The 21,027-nt window shown below is 38.7% G+C and overlaps 4 non-coding genes across 4 annotated transcripts; all 4 read left to right on the top strand.

Annotated features, from left to right (window-relative positions):
- Positions 1-1,868: 1,868 nt before the first annotated feature.
- Positions 1,869-1,940, top strand: TRNAG-UCC (transfer RNA glycine (anticodon UCC)). Its single transcript has one exon. It is a non-coding gene; the product is annotated as a tRNA-Gly (tRNA).
- An 11,234-nt stretch (positions 1,941-13,174) lies between these two features.
- On the top strand, positions 13,175-13,246 carry TRNAG-UCC (transfer RNA glycine (anticodon UCC)). Its single transcript has one exon. It is a non-coding gene; the product is annotated as a tRNA-Gly (tRNA).
- A 3,546-nt stretch (positions 13,247-16,792) lies between these two features.
- Positions 16,793-16,864, top strand: TRNAE-UUC (transfer RNA glutamic acid (anticodon UUC)). The gene has a single exon. It is a non-coding gene; the product is annotated as a tRNA-Glu (tRNA).
- A 1,012-nt stretch (positions 16,865-17,876) lies between these two features.
- LOC148843515 (small nucleolar RNA R71) lies at positions 17,877-17,983 on the top strand. The gene has a single exon (XR_016103919.1). It is a non-coding gene; the product is annotated as a small nucleolar RNA R71 (small nucleolar RNA).
- Positions 17,984-21,027: the final 3,044 nt, after the last annotated feature.

Genomic DNA, 21,027 nt, shown 5'->3' with positions numbered 1-21,027 from the left:
GTCAATCTGATTCAATGGGTGCGAGCATAACCGAATGTCATTCTTCCAGGCCTCCCCACTAATGAACCAAGGTTCTACAACTAAGATGCAATCACCTGAAATGGTGTCCAATTGGGTGGTCATGGCTAGATAATGATATCATCACATACCTTCAGCAAATTAAGATTTCCTCCATTTTGATCACTTTTAAATTCAAACACTGAAAGGCAAAATGTTTCCATTTGTAGGTTTCCATAATATCATATATCATATGATGAAACAACCAAACCCAGTGATTCTTGCCTAGAAAGCTGAGGAAAACTTGAAAATCCGTAGTGAAAATAGTAGAGCAACATTCTGCAAGGAAAGTTCGATCTACTTGTATTTCTCTCCTACCCAATTTTAATGAACAAGTTTTTCCATTTGTTTTCTCTTCCTTTTGGTCTTTTAAGAGTTATTGTATTATGTTTTAGACAAATTCCAAAGAATGGAAGGACACCATGGACAGTTAAAAAACTATTCAGTCGTACGCCTTCCTTAGTGGTTCATGGACGCATAGAACTATAGAAGTAGCTAAGAAAATTGAGAAGGAAAAGGGAAATTAAAATTGATCCACAAGATTCCATAAAAACCCATCAAAGATCTAGAGAGAGAATGAAACCCAAGAAGAAAAGAACATAATATCTTCCCTTGAATGAATACAGTAGTTGTTACAGACTTACAGTAAAAAAAAGAAAGCAAAAGGTGTTTGTCTGATTGGGCTTGACTCTTAGGGCAGTTATTGGGACAGGGAAGCACTGGCTCGTTGTCCTTCCACTTGTAGGAGCGGGAGGTTTTCGTTGCTCTGTGATGCCAGCCTGACGCGGTGCCCTCCACTCTAAGTGCCATATGACCCAAGCTAATGGATAGTGTGCTAGCCAATAAGGCCTATCGTGTCCATCTAATCCAGGCATGATGTGGATAATTCCTACGGTTGTGCGGCATGATCCTGATGAGCTCAGATATAGCTAGCGTGATTCTAGAAGTCTGATGTGTTACCTCAGTGAGTTAGGCAATCCCGAGCTACCCATACCTTGGTCATTGCCGCGGTGCCTGAGACGCCCGTGGTGGCTTGGCCCATCGAGGTGGAAAGTGGTGCTAAGATAGCGGTAAGTGCTGACTCACAGTCTAATTGACAGGTCGCGTCCACGTGTCTTCTGTTTACTAGGTTAGGCCAAATCACCCTTCATCAATTATTATTATTATTTATATTATTATTATTATTATTATTACTATTATTATTATTATTATTATATGTATATATGTAGTATGTAGCTATTTGAGTTTGGTTCGAAGCTCGGTTGAAACTGAATCGAATTCGAATTGCTCGTAAAGAACTTGACTCATGACCACTCCTAAATCCCAGACTTAGTGAAAATAATAAAAATTTGTTATAGGCAAGATGACTTTTATAACCCGCACCATTGAAGTGGTATCCCATAACCCAAACTATTTTTCCGGGTAATCCCACCAGTCACCCAAGAATCTACCACTAAGACCAAACCACCTGAAATAATATTCCATGGGTGGCCATGGTGGTACACTTGTTCTAGACTCCTAGTATTATATATTAAAATAATTTTTATTTTTATAGTTGTCAAAATTTTTATTTAATGACTAATAATTAAAAAAATAGAAGTAAGTACCATAAAGACATCCATATTTGTTGTAGAGACTTGAGATTAAGGTTATAGGTTTCAAGGTAGAACCTATAACCTACCTTATAAGAATTGGTCAGAATTCCATGGGTTTTATTTGGTTCTAAGGCAGAACCTATAACCTAGTTTATAAGAATTGGTTAGAATTCCAAAATTCAGGATTATGTGTGACTAGTTCATCAAATCAACAAAGCGTTTGTTGTCCAACGGTTAGGATAATTGCCTTCCAAGCAATAGGCCCGGGTTTGACTCCCGGCAAACGCATTCTGATGTTATTCTTTAGTTTGTAGATAATTAATGCTTTCTCATTCATGGGTAATTTAATTAGCAATATTTTTTTTCATTAATTTGTAGACCCGGGTTCGACTCTCGGCAAACGTTTGTAGTTTAATTATCAATATTTTTTTCATTCATTGGTAATTAATTAATTTACTATTAGTGGTTTTCATTTTTAGTTTCTTATTTTATGATAATTATTAATTTACTTAAATAATTAAATTAATTTCTGATGATTAGTTTTAATTAATCAATAATAATTGTTACTTATTTATTTGTGTTTTAGAAATTATTTTCTTTTTATTAATATACTTATGAAATTATTATTAATTTATTTTCTAGTTTAATTATTATTAAAGGGAAATCATTAATTATTATTGTTATGCAATAGTAATGAGCTAATAATTTTAATTATTTTCATTTAGTTTAATAAATTCTTAATTGTTAATTTACTGTAAAAAATTAATTAATAAATTGTAAATATTTAAAATTAATATTATATGATTATTATTTATGAGCTAGGAATAAAATGATTGTAGCTAAAGATGATTAACTTCGTAACTATAGCCATGAAATTATAGTTATTCGTGGCTATAGTGATAAATTGCTCTTTAGCCACGGACATAATAACTTTTAACCATGGACAAATTGTCCGTAGCTATAGCTCAACTTCTGCTTTCGTAACTTATAGCCACGAACACATTATAACCGTGGCTTTAAATATATTTTAGCCACAGACAGAATAACTTTTAACCACGGACAAAGTGTCCGTAGTTAAAGCTCAACTTTTGCTTTTGCAACTTATAGCTATGGATACATTATAACGGTGACTATTAATATCTTTTATCCACGGACATAATAACTTTTAACCACGGACAAATTACACGTAACTAAAGCTCAACTTTTTGCCATGGACAAATTGTCCATAGCTGAAGCTCAACTTCTATTTTTGTAACTTATAACCACAGATACATTATAACCGTGGCTATAAATATCTTTTAGCCACGTACAAAATAACTTTAACCACGAACAAATTGTTCGTAGCTAAAGCTTAACTTTTTGCTACGGACATCAAATTGTCTGTGGTTATATCGCATGTTTTAAGAAACCAGCCTAACAGCTGATGTAGTGCCCTTCATTCTAAGAGGGACATGGTGATCAGATTGGCTACCCAAAGAATGCACCCCACAACTCATCCCCTCCGTGCATTGGGAATATCTCCTGTGCTTGTGATGGGGAGATATTTCCAATGCACAAAGGGGATGGGCGGTGGGGCCCCTATGGGGTGTGCTATGTGGGAAGTTGATCCCGTTTTAGGGATATGACCCAAGCCTTCGCAAAAGCCACGTGGCTCACCTCTATATTTGAGATGAGCATCACAACAAATAAGTGCCGATTGGAGTTAAAATTGGTGGCCCGCAAAAAGTGCCCCACATGCACATCTCAACGTGCATTGGGAACATCTCCCATACTTGCTTTGGGAGATGTTCCTAGTGCACGATTGAGATATTTTTGGGGCACATATGGGGTGCCCATGCAAACTCTATCGATTATCCATACCTGTTAGAGTCGGGCCAAAGTTTGACGACCTTATGCCCCTGCTCGATTTATAAGCAAGGGTGGATTCGAGCTGAGCTGAGCTGAATACCTAGCTATTAAAGCTAGGCTCACAAAAAACCTGTGGTGATTGTGCTCGAACTTGAGCTCAATTCAAGTTAAAGGCTTGAGCTTGAGTTCTATTCAACTCAAAAGCTTGAAGTTTGAGCTCAACTATAGGCCAAACTTTCAATAAAAATAAATAATTATATACATATATATGGGCAATTTCATTAAACTACCCCTACTATTTAGCTAATTGACTAACTCTATCCATACTATTTACATATTGCCTTAAAGTACCTTTACTCTTTCTAATAATTGACATTGTCATTAAGTGCTAACAAAAAGAAATGAAATGTCGAATTTGTCCTGCACTATTTCTCAAATTTCAAAATAAAACCCAATTGATGAGGAATTCTGATGATGTTTCGGAGACGGTTTGAATTTGCCCTTCCTCAAGATGACTATTGCAATTCCCAATCTCCATTCTTTGTCATTGTAGGGGATGGATCCACCTAAGTCAAAGAAAGTTGCCACTATTGGGGAGCTTATGAGAGTCTAGATGAGGGTTTGGGAGTAGACCTAGTTTCTTTTTTCTGGGTTTTGTCTTTTTACTTTTCTAGAGATGGGATTGTATACAGGGGTCCCGTCCTGTGAGGGCACCTGATGAGTGTTTCAAAAACAGATCTAGTTTCCTGTTTCTGTGTTAAATCTTTTTTTTTCTAGAGATGGGATGGTATACAGAGGTCCTGTCCAGCGACAAAGCCTGAATCGTTTCCACCACTCATAGTTCCCCGTCTCCTCCTCTTCCACTGAAAGAATGCCGCTCTCCATTGCTAACAGTTCCCACCCACTTCCCAGTCTCCTCCTCTTTCACCAAAAGAACGTCTTAACACACCACCATTTTATCTCCATCCCTGAAGTTGTCACCTCATTCCATAAACCCTTTCCCACTTAGATCCATCATCCTGGCCGCACCCCCCTCTTAAATTAAATATCAATTCAGGATGAAAATTCCCTTCAAAAGAAAGACACACTAAGAGTTGATGTTGGAACTCAAACCATCACACAGGAAGACACACTAAGAGAATCCATTTGTCTATTTTTCGTATTTGTTGGTTTATAGAAACAAATGAAAACACCGCCGTTGAAGAAGCAAGAGCGATCTTGCTAAAAACAAATGAAAATGAGAATGAGGCAGAATGAAGGCTGTTAGATATACGACAGGCAGCAGGGATGGCTAGTTCAGAGAAATCTATGTGGAGTGAATTCTTGAGGCATTCCCCTTCGCTTCAGTGAGTGTTGCTTGCCGGTCTTGGAATCCAATGTTTCCAATACATGACAAATGGGAAAATGGTGGGAATGAGGTCGGTGGTGGTGAGGAGCAATGGAGAGAGAGAGGGAGAGAGAGCAAGGTCGGTACTGTTGCCGCTGGTTCAAATTTCTATTGCTATTGTTTTTTCAACTATGGCTGCTTTGCCTGGCCATCATTCCCGACAAAAACTAAACATACTAGAGCTATGCTCTCTATAACAACAATCCTGAGCACCACAAACCAACGCTGGTAACTGAAGGACAATCTGACATTGCTTGTCAGAGAGCTGATCGGAGAGCCGCCAACGGTGGCAAGCAAGTGATGGTAGTGCCTATGTCTATAATGGTCCCAGAGGAGCTAAGCACTGTTGAGGGAAATGACATGGAGTCTAAGAGATACTCAGATATGAGATTTGGACCGGATCTGACCGACGAAGGATCATGTAGCCTATGTACCAGATCTATGATTTTTCAGTTAATCTCTGATAGAATAGTCTGCTATGTGGGGAAGGAGGTAAGGAGAGAGAGATTCGAAAGGGTATTTTCAGAAGTTTTGAAAAAAACATATTGGTCATGTGATGTTATGCGACTGGGTGTGACGGAAAGTTAACGGTAAGGGAATGAACTGAAGGGATGAGAGATCCATCCCATGGACGCCCAAAGATTGCGGAATAAGGGAGGTGAATTTGAAAAATTTTTCTCTCCCTTCAACTGGGAATCACATTCCCGATTTAGAAAATCATATTTTTAAGGATCATTCTTGAACCTTAAACTAAACCAGATCTGAACCACAAGGAATAGGAGAGAATTATACCTGATACGGAGAAGTAATATCTCCCAACGAAGGTGTTCACACCCAAGGAAGGATCCAAAGACTGCTCCAACTGAAGATGGCGCAGTGCAGGATGGAGTAGAATCAGTAGTGTTCTTCCCCAAGAATTCTGTCATTCGTAAGAATCGGCAGAATGGTACGTGAACACAACTTCCTTTTCAATCCTTTCTCAAAGAACTGATGTTAAGATCCAATCTTGACTTCTCCCACGACTGGAGATCGAACTGGAAAACAGGGCGGCAAGAATAGGGAGGCGGCAAGAGAGTATTCGCAGGGTGCAGAATTCTCTCTTCTTGATTTCAGCACTAAAGAGGATCTGATGTATATCTCCTAAAGGCTACTGCCCCCTCGTTCTTTTTGTTAACTTAAAAGATCAGCTCCTAATCTCATTAGGAGCTGCTTATCCAAATCATATCTGGATCAGCCTTCTCTTCTAGCGATAAGGATAAACCTGTATCTTATCTGCAGATTAGATTAGCTTTCTCCTAATCCCATTAGGAGGTTTCTAGATCTGAATCACATTCAGATCTGGACTCTCTAAGTGGATAGGATTAAGACCCTATCCTATCTGCTAATCCATCTCAGAATTCACCCCTTTGATTAACTAAAAAAATAGCCCAGTTCGAAATGGGCTTTAGGCCCATTAAGCTTATATGCTCACTTAACCTTCCTAACTGCTGCCTAGTTGGGCTTCCTTGTATGGTGTGGGACCCAAGCATTGATCTACACATCAGCCACATGGGTTCGGCCCAACCTTTGTTACAAGGCCTGTTCGAATACACTGTTAAAGACAGTGCACCCCCTGAAACCCATCGAATGGGCTCTATGGGCCCAACACTTACCCTAAGTGGTCCCTGGGCCAAGCGACCTTGTCTGCACTCGTTCTTTTAACGTGTGCTAGACAACCCCAAATCTTCAAGTGTCTAACACTTGGTTTCTTTCCGGTCCAAAGTTCATATGGAGTATTCGGAACCGATTTGATTGGAACCCGATTCAGCACATAAATCGCAGTCTCTAATGCGTAACCCCAAAAGAATGTGGGTAACTATGAGTGTATGAAAAGCGACCGGACCATATCTAATAAGGTCCTATTCCTCCTCTCTGAAACACCGTTAAGTTGTGGTGTAGCAGGAGGAGCTAATTGTGATACTATCCCATTGTCCTTTAAGTAGTCCCTGAATTCGTCAGAGAGATACTCGCCACCTTTCTTCGATTCCAGGTAGGCAGGACAGTTCCTTTTCCAGTGGCCGGTCTTCTTGCAGAAATGACAAGCATCCGATGCTTTGTCTTTCTTCTGCTTCTTGCTCTTTGTGGCTTTCTTCTGAGGCTTCTTTGCCTTCCTCTTTCTCTTGCCTGTCTTGCCAGCTTCAACAAGCATGGCTACAGGCTCATCCTTTCTAATCAGTTCTTCAGCTCTTTGTAACATATTGCTGAGCTCTTGTAAGCTGACATTCAGCTTGTTCATGTTATAGTTCATGATGAACGGATTAAAGGAAGGAGGCAAAGAGTTAAGGATAGCATCTATCTGGGTTGCAAGGTCCAGCCCGGATCCAAGAGCCTCTAGTTCGTTGATGTATCCCATCATCCGAAGACAATAGTTGTGAACTTGTTGACCCTTGGACATTTGTGCGGTCATGAACTGTTTCAAGAGCTTTTGTCGAGTAGAACGATTCTGCTCTTCATACATTGTCCTGAGACTGTCCAATATGTCTTTGGCAAGTTCAATATGATCAAACTGCCTCTGTATCGGGTTGTCCAAGGAGGCAATGATGTAACACCGGGCAAGGGAGTTTTTCTTCTCCCATTCTTGATAGTCTCTCCTTCGGGCCTCAGAAGCCCTATCACCCGGATGCTCTGGGGCAGGATTCTTTGCCACTTTGTCCAGCTTTTCAGAAGCTAGGACCAGCATAAGGTTTCTGTACCAGTCAGCATAGTTTGGGCCCTTCAACTTGTTGTCATCAAGCAGTTTTGCAAAAGATCCGTTTGCCATTTTCTGATAAAAGAGCAAACATCAGTCCACAACCTAATTTGATTCATGTTCATTTCATAGATATGGATTTTAATCTACAATCCATTTCCATTTATTCGTCTCTGAGATTTCCCTCCTTTCTCAGTGACGGAGACTACGGGTTGTCTCTGGAAATGTGGGGAATCACATAGGGTGCATGGAGCCAACTGTTTCAGCTGCATAACCCCACCACCTTTCTATGAAGGATCATATCCACTCATCATATGAGTTTTCCCTTTGGCCTCTATCAGACAAGGTTCAGAGGCATTTTCAAGTAAACCTTTCTGTCCAGTGAGTGCTTACCCATCATATTCGTGAACGCCAAGGTACCGTGAGAGAGTTCCCATTTTCTGGTGAAGCCCCTCCCACATCGATCTATGATGCCCCTATCATCTTATGAAACACTCAGACAAGTCCAACAGCAAATGGATAGCCCATTTTCTGGTGCGTTTCCTCATTACTGAAGGACCCATCCTCATGCTAATGATGGAAGGCCTTTAGAGAGTTCATCATATGAATCTCCCTATCACATGCACTCATATTAGCTGGAGGGAACAAAATTACGCCCTAGTTTGATTTAGGGCAAACCAAAGTGGCTCCCACTGACTTTCATAAAGCCAGATTTCGATGAGCCTTGAATCAACTAGGGTTCCGCACGTAACCTCTTGATGAGGTGTGGGGCCCACCACTGAGGGAAGTCATCCAATGACCAAAAGGGACACCATGGCAATGATGTGCATTCAGCCATGGTGTGCGCAAGAGCCATTGTCAAATGAGCATGGGCCAAGTACTTATGGCCCATGTACGTAGCACATCACACATCCATACATCTCATGCAGGGATAAATTGATCCAATCAATTAATTATCTGTATGGCCCGTTGGAAGCCCGCTAAAATTCCATAATATTAACCATTAATATTATCTAGGTATATGGGCTGAATTAGGGTTACCCAGTTTGGCCCATATAGTTTTATCCTTTAAGATGGGCTTTTACAGTTTTAACTATTTAAAACAGGGCCTTTACAGGCTGGGCCGAATTAACCATTTAATTAAATATCAATCCTTATGCCCATTAGTGGGAAATTAGGGCTGACTTTCAGCCTTGATTAAACCCTAGAATTGGTCCAAACAGCTTGAACCAATCTCGGTTCGAATGGGTCTAGGGTTTGATTTTTTATTAAATCCTTAATTCAAGAAAATAATCTGAAATTAAATACTGATAAAAGGAAAAACAAGAATCAGTCAATCAGGGCTGTTCGCACAATCTTTCCTGCAAAACAAAGGTTAGATCACAGAATGCAGTTTCATAAACTGTAAATCGCAGATAGCGTTTCTCTCATCTGCAAAATCTCCTTCTCTACGAAATCTCTTTTTCTGCGCCGCCATCTTCGATCCAAAATAAAAATAAATAGAAATCTTATTTCTATTAATAATTATATTAGATCGAATACCTACACATTGAGTCTAGAAAATAAAAAAAATTATTTACAGACCCAAAAATAATTCAAGAATTGCAAAATCGCAGGTTCCCTGCACAAACCAAGAATTCGATCTCCTCTTGTACGAACAACCCATAAATCAAGAAAATTAAAAAGAACAATTCTAAATAATAATCAGATTTATTTAAAATTAATTTCAGATTATTTTCCCATCTATTTTGGGAACAAATTTCCCAAAAACCATATCTGCGCAAATTGGGTAGAACGCCTTCTCCCTAATTGCGCAGGTTCAGATCTAAAACAGAATGGTTCAAGATTTGAACCATGGCTCTGAAACCACTGAAGGGATGAGAGATCCATCCCATGGACGCCCAAAGATTGCAGAATAAGGGGGCGAATTTCAAAAATTTTTCTCTCCCCTCAACTGGGAATCACATTCCCTATTTAGAAAATCATATTTTCAATGATCATTCTTGAACCTTAAACTGAACCAGATCTGAACCAAAAGGAATAGGAGAGAATTATACCTGATATGGAGAAGTAATATCTCCCAACGAAGGTGTTCACGCCCAATGAAGGATCCAAAGACTACTCCCACTGAACATGGCACAGTGCAGGATGGAGTAGAATCAGTAGTGTTCTTCCCCAAGAACTCTGTCCTTCGCAAGAATCAATAGAATGGTACGAGGGCTCAGCTTCCTTTTCAATCATTTCTCAAAGAACTAATGTCAAGATCCAACCTTGACTTCTCCCACAAATGGAGATCGAACTGGCAAATAGGGCGGCAAGAACAGGGAGGCGGCAAGAGAGTATTCGCAGGGTGTAGAATTCTCTCTTCTTGATTTCAGCACTAAAGAGGATCTGATGTATGTATGTTCAAGGCTGCCACCCCCTCCTTCCTTTTGTTAACTTAAAAGATCAGCTCCTAATCCCATTAGGAGCTGCTTATCCAAATCATATTTGGATTAGCCTTCTCTTCTAGTGATAAGGATAAACTCTTATCTTATCTGCAGATTAGATTAGCTTTCTCCTAATCCTATTAGGATGTTTCTAGATCTGAATCACATTCAGATCTGGACTCTCTGAGTTGATAGGATTAAGACCCTATCCTATCTGCTAATCCATCTCAGAATTTGCCCCTTTAATTAACTAAAAAAATAGCCCAGTTCGAAATGGGCTTTAAGCCCATTAAGCTTATGTGCTCACTTAACCTTCCTAACTGCTGCCCAGTTGGGCTTCCTTGTATGGCGTGGGACCCAAGCATTGATCTACACATCAGCCACATGGGTTCGGCCCAGCCTTTGTTACAAGGCCTGGTCGAATACACTGTTAAAGACAGTGCACCCCCTGAAACCCATCGAATGGGCTCTATGGGCCCAACACTTACCCTAAGTGGTCCCTGGGCCAAGCCACCTTGTAACACCCAGGGACTGTGGGCAGATGCAAGATTAGCCCATCAGGTATTATCCTCAATGGTCTTACACTTAACCTCTCAGCCCTTAATGATCATACACTGCCCGACAAGAGAGGACCTCTCCCTCGGCTGCAAGGAATAGTGTTGCACTCTCCACTTATATGGATCCCGGGAATTAAAACCTTTTTGCAAATATTTTAGAAACCATAATATATATACTTTTATATCTCATATAAAATATACTTTGCAAAACAAATCTCAACGGTTGAAATCGGCTGCTGGCAGTCTTGGTTTCCAACAGTGAGAGTGCATCCCCGATCATTACCTTTGTCTGACAAAGGGGCTGATCCTGTCACTATGATCACCCACTCAGATGAATTCTCGGATTGTCCCAACATACCCAGGTTTTGACCCCCGCTAAGGATCTCACTGATTTGTACATCAAAGACAGCCCGATCCGACACCTAGTGTAGTATCATAATCGAGTCTAGGGGTCGGGTGTAACTTTCCAGTTTTGCCCATCAATCTCCAAGGTCCAGGGCAATACTAGAAATCTGGTCCAGTTCAAAGATTCAATTAATCCCACACTGTATGTGCCTAGGGTCTCACCCCGGTAGCTGAGACAAGCCACCCCAACCGACTTGGTGGCACCACAGTGTCAGCCTTGTCAGGATAGGTCTCCCCAGACCGACCCACTGGCTGTGAACATTCTAAACTAACATGAGTCTCAATAAGTGTCCAGTTTAAGGGTATTACACAGAAACATACCAAGGGAACATGAATCAAATATGCACTTTTATTCATTTACAATAAACTCATAAAGTACATCAATTTTGATTGAAGCTAAGGGCATACAAAACTGTTTAACAATAATGATATCATCACATACCTTTAGCAAATTAAGATTTCCTTCATTTTGATCACTTTTAAATTCAAACACTGAAAGGCAAAATGTTTCCATTTGTAGGTTTCCATAATATCATATATCATATGATGAAACAACCAAAACTAGTGATTCTTGCCAGGAAAGCTGAAGAAAACTTGAAAAGTAGTAGTGAAAATAGTAGAGCAACATTCTGCAAGGAAAGTTCGATCTGCTTGTATTTCTCTCCTACCCAATTTTAATGAACAAATTTTTCCATTTGTTTTCTCTTCCTTTCGGTCTTTTAAGAGTTATTGTATTATGTTTTAGACAAATTCCAAAGAATGGAAGGACACCATGGATATTAAAAAAACTATTCAGCCATGCGCCTTCCTTAGTGGTTCATGGACGCATAGAACTATAGAAGTAGCAAAGAAAATTCAGAAGGAAAAGGGAAATTAAAATTGATCCACAAGATTCCATAAAAACCCATCAAAGATCTAGAGAGAGAATGAAACCCAAGAAGCAAAGAACATAATCTCTTCCCTTGAATGAATCCAGTAGTTGTTACAGACTTACAGTAAAAAAAAGAAAGCCAAAGGTGTTTGTCCGATTGGGCTTGACTCTTAGGGCAGTTATTGGGATAGGGAAGCACTGGCTCGTTGTCCTTCCAATTGTAGGAGCGGGAGGTTTTCGTCGCTCTGTGAAGCCAGCCTGATGCGGTGCCCTCCACTCTAAGTGCCATACGACCCAAGCTATTGGATAGTGTGCTAGCCAGTAAGGCTTATCATGTCCATCTAATCTGGGCGTGATGTGGATAACTCCTATGGTTGTGCGGCATGATCCTGATGAGCTCGGAGATAGCTGGCATGATTCTAGAAGTCTGATGTGTTACCTCGGTGAGTTAGGCAATCCCGAGCTACCCATACCTTGGTCATTGCCGAGGTGCCTGAGACGCCCGAGGTGGCTTGGCCCATCGAGGTGGAAAGTGGTGCTAAGATAGCGGTAAGTGCTGACTCATAGTCTAATTGACAGGTCGCGTCCACGTGTCCTCTGTTTACTAGGTTAGGCCAAATCACCCATCATCAATTATTATTATTATTGTTATTATTATTATTATTTTATTATTATTATTATTATTATTTGTATATATGTATGTATGTATGTAGCTATTTGAGTTTGGTTCGAAGCTCGGTTGAAATTGAATCAAATTTGAATTGCTCGTAAAGAGCTCGACTCATGGCCACTCCTAAATCCAAGACTTAGTGAAAATAATAAAATTTTGTTATAGGCAAGATGACTTTTATAACCCGGACTATTGAAGTGGTATCCCATAACCCAAACTATTTTTCCGGGTAATCCCACTAGTCACCCAAGATTCTACCACTAAGACCCAACCACCTGAAATAATATTCCATCGGTGGCCATGGTGGTACACTTGCTCTAGACTCCTAGTATTATATATTGAAATAATTTTTATTTTAATAGTTATCAAAATTTTTATTTAATGACTACTAATTAAAAAAATAGAAGTAAATACCATAAAGACATCCATATTTGTAGTAGAGACTTGAGATTAAGGGTACGCATGGATTCGGTTTCAAGGTAGAACCTATAACCTACCTTATAAGAATTGGTCAGAATTCCTTGGGTTTTATTTGGTTCTAAGGCAGAACCTATAACGTAGTTTATAAGAATTGGTTAGAATTCCAAAATTCAGGATTATGTGTGACTAGTTCATCAAATCAACAAAGCGTTTGTAGTCCAACGTTTAGGATAATTGCCTTCCAAGCAATAGACCCGGGTTCGACTCTCGGCAAACGCATTCTGATGTTATTCTTTAGTTTGTAGATAATTAATGCTTTCTCATTCATGGGTAATTTAATTAGCAATATTTTTTTTCATTAATTTGTAGACCCGAGTTCGACTCTCGGCAAACGTTTGTAGTTTAATTATCAATATTTTTTTCATTCATGGGTAATTAATTAATTTACTATTAGTGGTTTTCATTTTTAGTTTCTTATTTTATGATAATTATTAATTTACTTAAATAATTAAATTAATTTCTGATGATTAGTTTTAATTAATCAAATAAGAATTGTTACTTATTTATTTGTGTTTTAGAAATTATTTTCTTTTTATTAATATACTTATGAAATTATTATTAATTTATTTTCTAGTTTAATTATTATTAAAGGGAAATCATTAATTATTATTGTTATGCAATAGTAATGAGCTAATAATTTTAATTATTTTGATATAGTTTAATAAATTCTTAATTTTTAATTTACTGTAAAAAATTAATTAATAAATTGTAAATATTTAAAATTAATATTATATGATTATTATTTATGAGCTAGGAATAAAATGATTGTAGCTAAAGATGATTAATTTCGTAACTATAGCCATGAAATTAAAGTTCTTCATTGCTATAGTGATAAATTGCTCTTTAACCACGGACAGAATAACTTTTAACCATGGACAATTGTCCGTAGCTATAGCTCAACTTCTGCTTTCGTAACTTATAGCCACGAACACATTATAACCGTGGCTTTAAATATATTTTAGCCACGGACAGAATAACTTTTAACCACGGACAAAGTGTCCGTAGTTAAAGCTCAACTTTTGCTTTTGCAACTTATAGCTATGGATACATTCTAACGGTGGCTATTAATATCTTTTATCCACGGACATAATAACTTTTAACCACGGACAAATTACACGTAACTAAAGCTCAACTTTTTGCCACGGACAAATTGTCCATAGCTGAAGCTCAACTTCTATTTTTGTAACTTATAACCACAGATACATTATAACCGTGGCTATAAATATCTTTTAGCCTTGTACAAAATAACTTTAACCAAGAACAAATTGTTCGTAGCTAAAGCTTAACTTTTTGCTACGGACATCAAATTGTTTGTGGTTATATCGCATGTTTTAGCTACACTTTTTTTACCGCAGCTAAAGTAACATAGTTATAGCCCCATTTTCCTATAGTGTTCCTCAATCCTCTATTCTTACAGGGCATCATTCGTGGTATAAACCACCTCCAACGGATATAATTAAGATAAATATTGATGTTGTTGTCATAGCCACTGTTTCCTTAGATGGTCGGACCGTTTGGCTTGGAAATCATTTAGGCAATTGGTTCCGTTTTACCTCAAACCTGGCTTAGGATCATTCAATTCATTCAACAGTTTTAGGCCATTTTTTATTTTTTAATTATTTTTATCAGAACGGGCCATTCAATTTGATCGGATAGTCGAATTGTCGATTCAAAAACTGGTGACCAGAAGGTTATGGCGTTATAATTAATCAATTCTTCGACTTTTGTTGGTGGAAAATTTGATCCCACCGTAGAGGCTTCATCTATTAGTTGCTGGCTACAGAAATTTACTTCACTGCCTTCCTTCTTACTTAGTAGTATGTTCCACAATCTGCCAATCTAGATTTTCTACTTCCCAGATTTTCCCATCACCGTTGTTCATCAATCTTTTTTCCCAAAGAGAGACAACACATAAAATATAGCATGTTAAATCCAAATCGAAAAAACCAAATAGTAAAATCAAGTTGATTCTGAATTTGTTATGGGCCCGCGCGTAGGATCTCTTCACTGGGCGGTCCACGGGGAAAACTCCTAGCCTTCCCTTGCCCTTCCCTTTGCGTGCTGACCCTATTGTGGTGAACTAGGGGGCGATTTGTCCAAGAGATCACTGAAAGGCAAAATGTTTCCATTTGTAGGTTTCCATAATATCATATATCATATGATGAAACAACCAAAACTAGTGATTCTTGCCAGGAAAGCTGAAGAAAACTTGAAAAGTAGTAGTGAAAATAGTAGAGCAACATTCTGCAAGGAAAGTTCGATCTGCTTGTATTTCTCTCCTACCCAATTTTAATGAACAAATTTTTCCATTTGTTTTCTCTTCCTTTTGGTCTTTTAAGAGTTATTGTATTATGTTTTAGACAAATTCCAAAGAATGGAAGGACACCATGGATAGTTAAAAAACTATTCAGCCATGCACCTTCCTTAGTGGTTCATGGACGCATAGAACAATAGAAGTAGCAAAGAAAATTGAGAAGGAAAAGGGAAATTAAAATTGATCCACAAGATTCCATAAAAACCCATCAAAGATCTAGAGAGAGAATGAAACCCAAGAAGCAAAGAACATAATCTCTTCCCTTGAATGAATCCAGTAGTTGTTACAGACTTACAGTAAAAAAAAGAAAGCCAAAGGTGTTTGTCCGATTGGGCTTGACTCTTAGGGCAGTTATTGGGATAGGGAAGCACTGGCTCGTTGTCCTTCCAATTGTAGGAGCGGGAGGTTTTCGTCGCTCTGTGAAGCCAGCCTGATGCGGTGCCCTCCACTCTAAATGCCATACTACCCAAGCTAATGGATAGTGTGCTAGCCAGTAAGGCTTATCATGTCCATCTAATCCGGGCGTGATGTGGATAATTCCTACGGTTGTACGGCATGATCCTGATGAGCTCGGAGATAGCTGGCATGATTCTAGAAGTCTGATGTGTTACCTCGGTGAGTTAGGCAATCCCGAGCTACCCATACCTTGGTCATTGCCGAGGTGCCTGAGACGCCCGAGGTGGCTTGGCCCACCGAGGTGGAAAGTGGTGCTAATATAGCGGTAAGTGCTGACTTACAGTCTAATTGACAGGTCGTGTCCACGTGTCCTCTGTTTACTAGGTTAGGCCAAATAACCCTTCATCAATTATTTTTATTATCGTTATTATTATTATTATTATTATTATTTGTTTATATGTATGTATGTAGCTAGTTGAGTTTGGTTCGAAGCTCGGTTGAAACTGAATCAAATTTGAATTGCTCGTAAAGAGCTCGACTCATGGCCACTCCTAAATCCAAGACTTAGTGAAAATAATAAAAATTTGTTATAGGCAAGATGACTTTTATAACCCGCACCATTGAAGTGGTATCCCATAACCCAAACTATTTTTTCGGGTAATCCCACTAGTCACCCAAGATTCTACCATTAAGACCCAACCACCTGAAATAATATTCCATCGGTGGCCATGGTGGTACACTTGTTCTAGACTCCTAGTATTATATATTGAAATAATTTTTATTTTAATAGTTATCAAAATTTTTATTTAATGAGTAATAATTCAAAAAATAGACGTAAATACCATAAAGACATCCATATTTGTAGTAGAAACTTGAGATTAAGGGTACGCAAGGATTCGGTTTCAAGGCAGAACCTATAACCCACCTTATAAGAATTGGTCAAAATTCCATGGGTTTTATTGGGTTCTAAGGCAGAACCTATAACCTAGTTTATAAGAATTGGTTAGAATTTCAAAATTCAGGATTATGTGTTACTAGTTCATCAAATCAACAAAGCGTTTGTAGTCCAACGGTTAGGATAATTGCCTTTCAAGCAATAGACCCGGGTTCGACTCCCGGCAAACGCATTCTGATGTTATTCTTTAGTTTGTAGATAATTAATGCTTTCTCATTCATGGGTAATTTAATTAGCAATATGTTTTTTCATTAAATTGTAGACCCGGGTTCGACTCTCGGCAAACGTTTGTAGTTTAATTATCAATATTTTTTTCATTCATTGGTAACTATTAGTGGTTTTCATTTTTAGTTTCTTATTTTATGATAATTATTAATTTACTTAAATAATTAAATTAATTTCTGATGATTAGTTTTAATTAATCAAATAATAATTGTTACTTATTTATTTGTGTTTTAGAAATTATTTTCTTTTTATTAATATACTTATGAAATTATTATTAATTTATTTTCTAGTTTAATTATTATTAAAGGGACAGTTAAAAAACTATTCAGCCGCGCGCCTTCCATAGTGGTTCATGAACGCATAGAACTATCACAGTAGCTAAGCAAATTGAGACACAAAAGGGAAATTAAAATTGATCTACAAGTTCCTCCAAATTGGATTTCGGTTCAGGCTGATGATAAGTCTGGTGGAACGGCTTGGAAATATGCTGATTTGGCCAGGACTGGTTTGAATGTCCCCTCCATCCTGGATGAAAAGTATGGTGACTCTGGTAACCCTGCTGTCTTGACGAATTGCTGACATAGTCAACTTGTTCAGTAGATGGTCTGAACTGATTGCCAACTTGGCAGTCTGTACTGATGTGGCCTCCCCCACACAATTCACAATTAAGAGGCTGCACATGCATGGCAGCTATCTGCATTTCATCTATTTTTTTACTGAGTGCTCCTATTTGTGCAGCTAGTGCTGTATAAGTGTCAACATTATGCAAGCCTTGCTGCTTCCTAGTTTGAGTCCTTTCCGAATGCCATTGATAATTGTTGGCTGCCATTTCCTCAATAAGTGCATGGGCAACCTCAGGAGTTTTATTATTTATGGATCCTCCGGCTGCAGCATCTAATATGGTCTTATTTGAGTCAGTAAGACCATTATAGAAAGTCTGCACTTGCAGCCAAATGGGGAGGCCATGGTGAGGAACTCTCCTTAACAGCTCCTTGTATCGTTCCCATGACTCATATAAAGATTCCCCCTCTTGCTGGAAAAAAGTAGTGATGTCATTCCTCATTTTAGCAGTTTTAGAAGGGGGAAAATATTTAGAGAGAAAACGGCTGGCCATTTCGTCCCATGTGGCTATAGATCCTGCCGGTAATGAGTTCAACCAAGCTTTGGCTTTATCCTTCAAAGAAAATGGGAATAACCTCAGCCGGATGGCATCATCACTTACCCCATTGTGTTTGAAGGTGTCACAGATTTCCAAGAAGTTAGCAATATGGGCATTCGGATCCTCATGGGCCATACCACAAAACTGAACCGTATTTTGTATCATTTGGATTATGGCCGGTTTAATTTCGAAGTTATTGGCAGCAATAGTTGGCCTGATAATGCTGGAGACAGTCCCGGTGAGGGTAGGCTTGGCATAATCCATCATAGTTCTTTGTTCAGCCATTTCTTGTGCTTCTTGTCTAACTTGCTTAGCAGCTCTCAAACGGACACGGAGAGTCCGTTCAATCTCCGGGTCGTAAAGGATCTCTTCCAGTTCAGGTCTGCTTGTCATAAACTGTTAAAGTCAAAGCAATAAAAATGCCAATATTCACAAAAGAAAATAAATAACTAATCCTATCACACTGAAAATGTAAAGTGAAGTATTGGAATACAAAACCTACATCCTATCATGAATAAATGAAGCCGATTATACTAAAAGTAGATTTAAACCAATCATCTTATTCAAGGTTCCTTTATCTACATCCATCGATTGCAACATCTGAATTCAGACCCAATTTAGATCTGAGTTCAGATCTACAAGTCTTTGGTATTGTTAGTCTACAGAAATTAATAAATAATAATTCAGATCTGAGCTGGATATCTCATACACACTCATTGGTATACACTACAATATACATCCATTAAGGTTGGAATCAATTCTGTGATGCTTTAGGGCTGAAATAAGATCTGATCTGAAAAAAAAAAACTTGATGTGTGGCTCATTGTGACACTAGCAAGTGCACTAGCCGTTCAAGTAATAAAGTAGTGAGTGAAGTATCGTTCCCACGAGGATTTAGGAAACAATTACCAATACTAAATTGAACATTTCTTATCTGATCAACAAATAAATCAAAACTCTAATGAAAGCTAAGAAATCCTAAATTAAAATCTATCTAAATCATTGGTCCAATTGCCTTCAATTCAGGTTAGAAGAGTAAGCAGTAAATGTCAATCTCAGAATTCAGCAATCTATCAATTTGGATCATTCGAATGAATCATGATTGAGCCTTGGTTTGGTGAAACCCCAAGGTCATGAACAGCCTCTCTCAAGTGCATGTTCATCCTATGCATGAGTGACGGTTCTTCTATCTCTAGCAAGAATCTAATCCCCATGCATGCATTTCTTCAAACACTTCTAAGGCATCAATTCAAATCTGAATTGATCACCAACTGAATTGTGCAAGTTATCTCTAACCTTGCACTCAATTCAGTTCTTGAATAGTAGATCTGAATTCCTAGAGTCTCTCTCAAGCACTCTAGGAATTCCAAGCTGTAGATTAATTCGCCCAATCTGAAAATTGCAGATCTGAATTCTCTTTCAAGCAATTCAGATCTTGCAATCTCAGATCTGAGAATTCAGATATGAGTTTTGAAGGTTAGTTGGCCGAATTAATCTACAATCACACCCTTATTCAAGAAACTTCAAATACAATGCATGACCATTTGAATGAATCAAAAAGAATTAGATTGCTGAACTGAAATTTTACAAGCTGAAATACATCAAGGAAGAATGGAAACAAGGAGAAAGAAGAAAGAACATATAACTAAGAAACTGAATTCAAATCAAAAGAGAATGAAACTACAAATGATTTATTACAGAAGATCTTTGAATCACAAACTCTCAATTCGAACTCACCTTCTTCTTCTAGCTTGCTTGTCTTGAACTTCCTTCAGCCCTTCTTCTTCTTCTTCCTTGCGCCTAGCCTTCTTCTCTTCTCTTCTCTCAAGGTGGCCGAACCTCTAAGAGTGGGAGAGCCTTCCTCTCAAGCAATTGAACCCCTTTCTCCCCTCCTAGAGGCCTCCTTATATAGTTTTTCAAGGGGGCTCTTGCCCCTTCTTGAAGCCTCTAGAATGGGGTGTATTACACCCCTCATGAACCTTCTAGAGTGCTCCCTCCTTCTCTTCAAGAAACTCCTAGAAGTTGCCGCCCCTAGCTCCCTTTGGGCTGCTATTTGGGCTACAACTTAGCTTGCTTTTGAGCTCATGTGGGCTACACTCTAGGCTGTTATTTGGGCTAAAAATGGGCCTTCCTTGCTGGGCCGAATTCTCCTCATAGCTAGGCTTTATTTTCTTGGGTTTTCTCAAGGAATTCACTTGCTCTTTTTGGGCCGAATTGCTCTCTCTTGCTTCCATGACCGGGCTGGACTGAAATTGGTCTTTTTGAACCTTCTTTTCTTGCCTTTTTTCCTTCCTTTTCTTGGATTGATTATCCCTGAACTTATTCTTAGCATTAAGCTAAATTAAGGCAAAAATTAATAAAACCGGCATAAAAATCCAGGCTAAAGTCCTCAAAAATTATAGATAAATTGTAAGTTCATCATGACCCAAGCTTTTGTTCAAGTCACATGGTTCAACACCCTACTTGCAATGGGCGTGCCAGCAAATTAGCTCCGACTGCACCTGCTTGTAAGAATCGGACCAACGTCCAATCACCTTGGTGCCCTCGATTGAGTTACAAGCTTGTGCTACCAAGCTCGGCAACATCTAATGGACTGATGGATCTAATAAGGAACAAGAACTTCTTATGCTTTACCAATATGGGACTTTTGCCATACACGTGGTGTTCATCTCAAGTTCTCAATCTAAGAAAATTGTGGAAGTTAAAGGTTCTTGTTTGGAGGGGTTATTCAACTTTAAAGCTATTTATCCAAGTTACAAAGCAATTGAGGTGGGATGGGAAATACTAATAATTTCAAATTCTTGTTGATCTTAATGTCCATTTGGCAGTAAACTAATTATTAACTCCAAGCAGGGGTGGATTCGAGCTGAGCCGAGCTTGAATAGCTAGAACCTTGAGCTTGAGGTCGTCTCATGTCAAAAGTTCCTAAGATTTAGATTGCTTCGGCTCAA

Source organism: Nelumbo lutea, chromosome 8 (assembly GCF_056320005.1).
Source record: "Nelumbo lutea isolate HS-2025 chromosome 8, American lotus-T2T, whole genome shotgun sequence".
In the NCBI taxonomy this organism is placed as follows: Eukaryota; Viridiplantae; Streptophyta; class Magnoliopsida; order Proteales; family Nelumbonaceae; genus Nelumbo; species Nelumbo lutea.
This window is presented reverse-complemented; position numbering and strand designations above follow the sequence as displayed.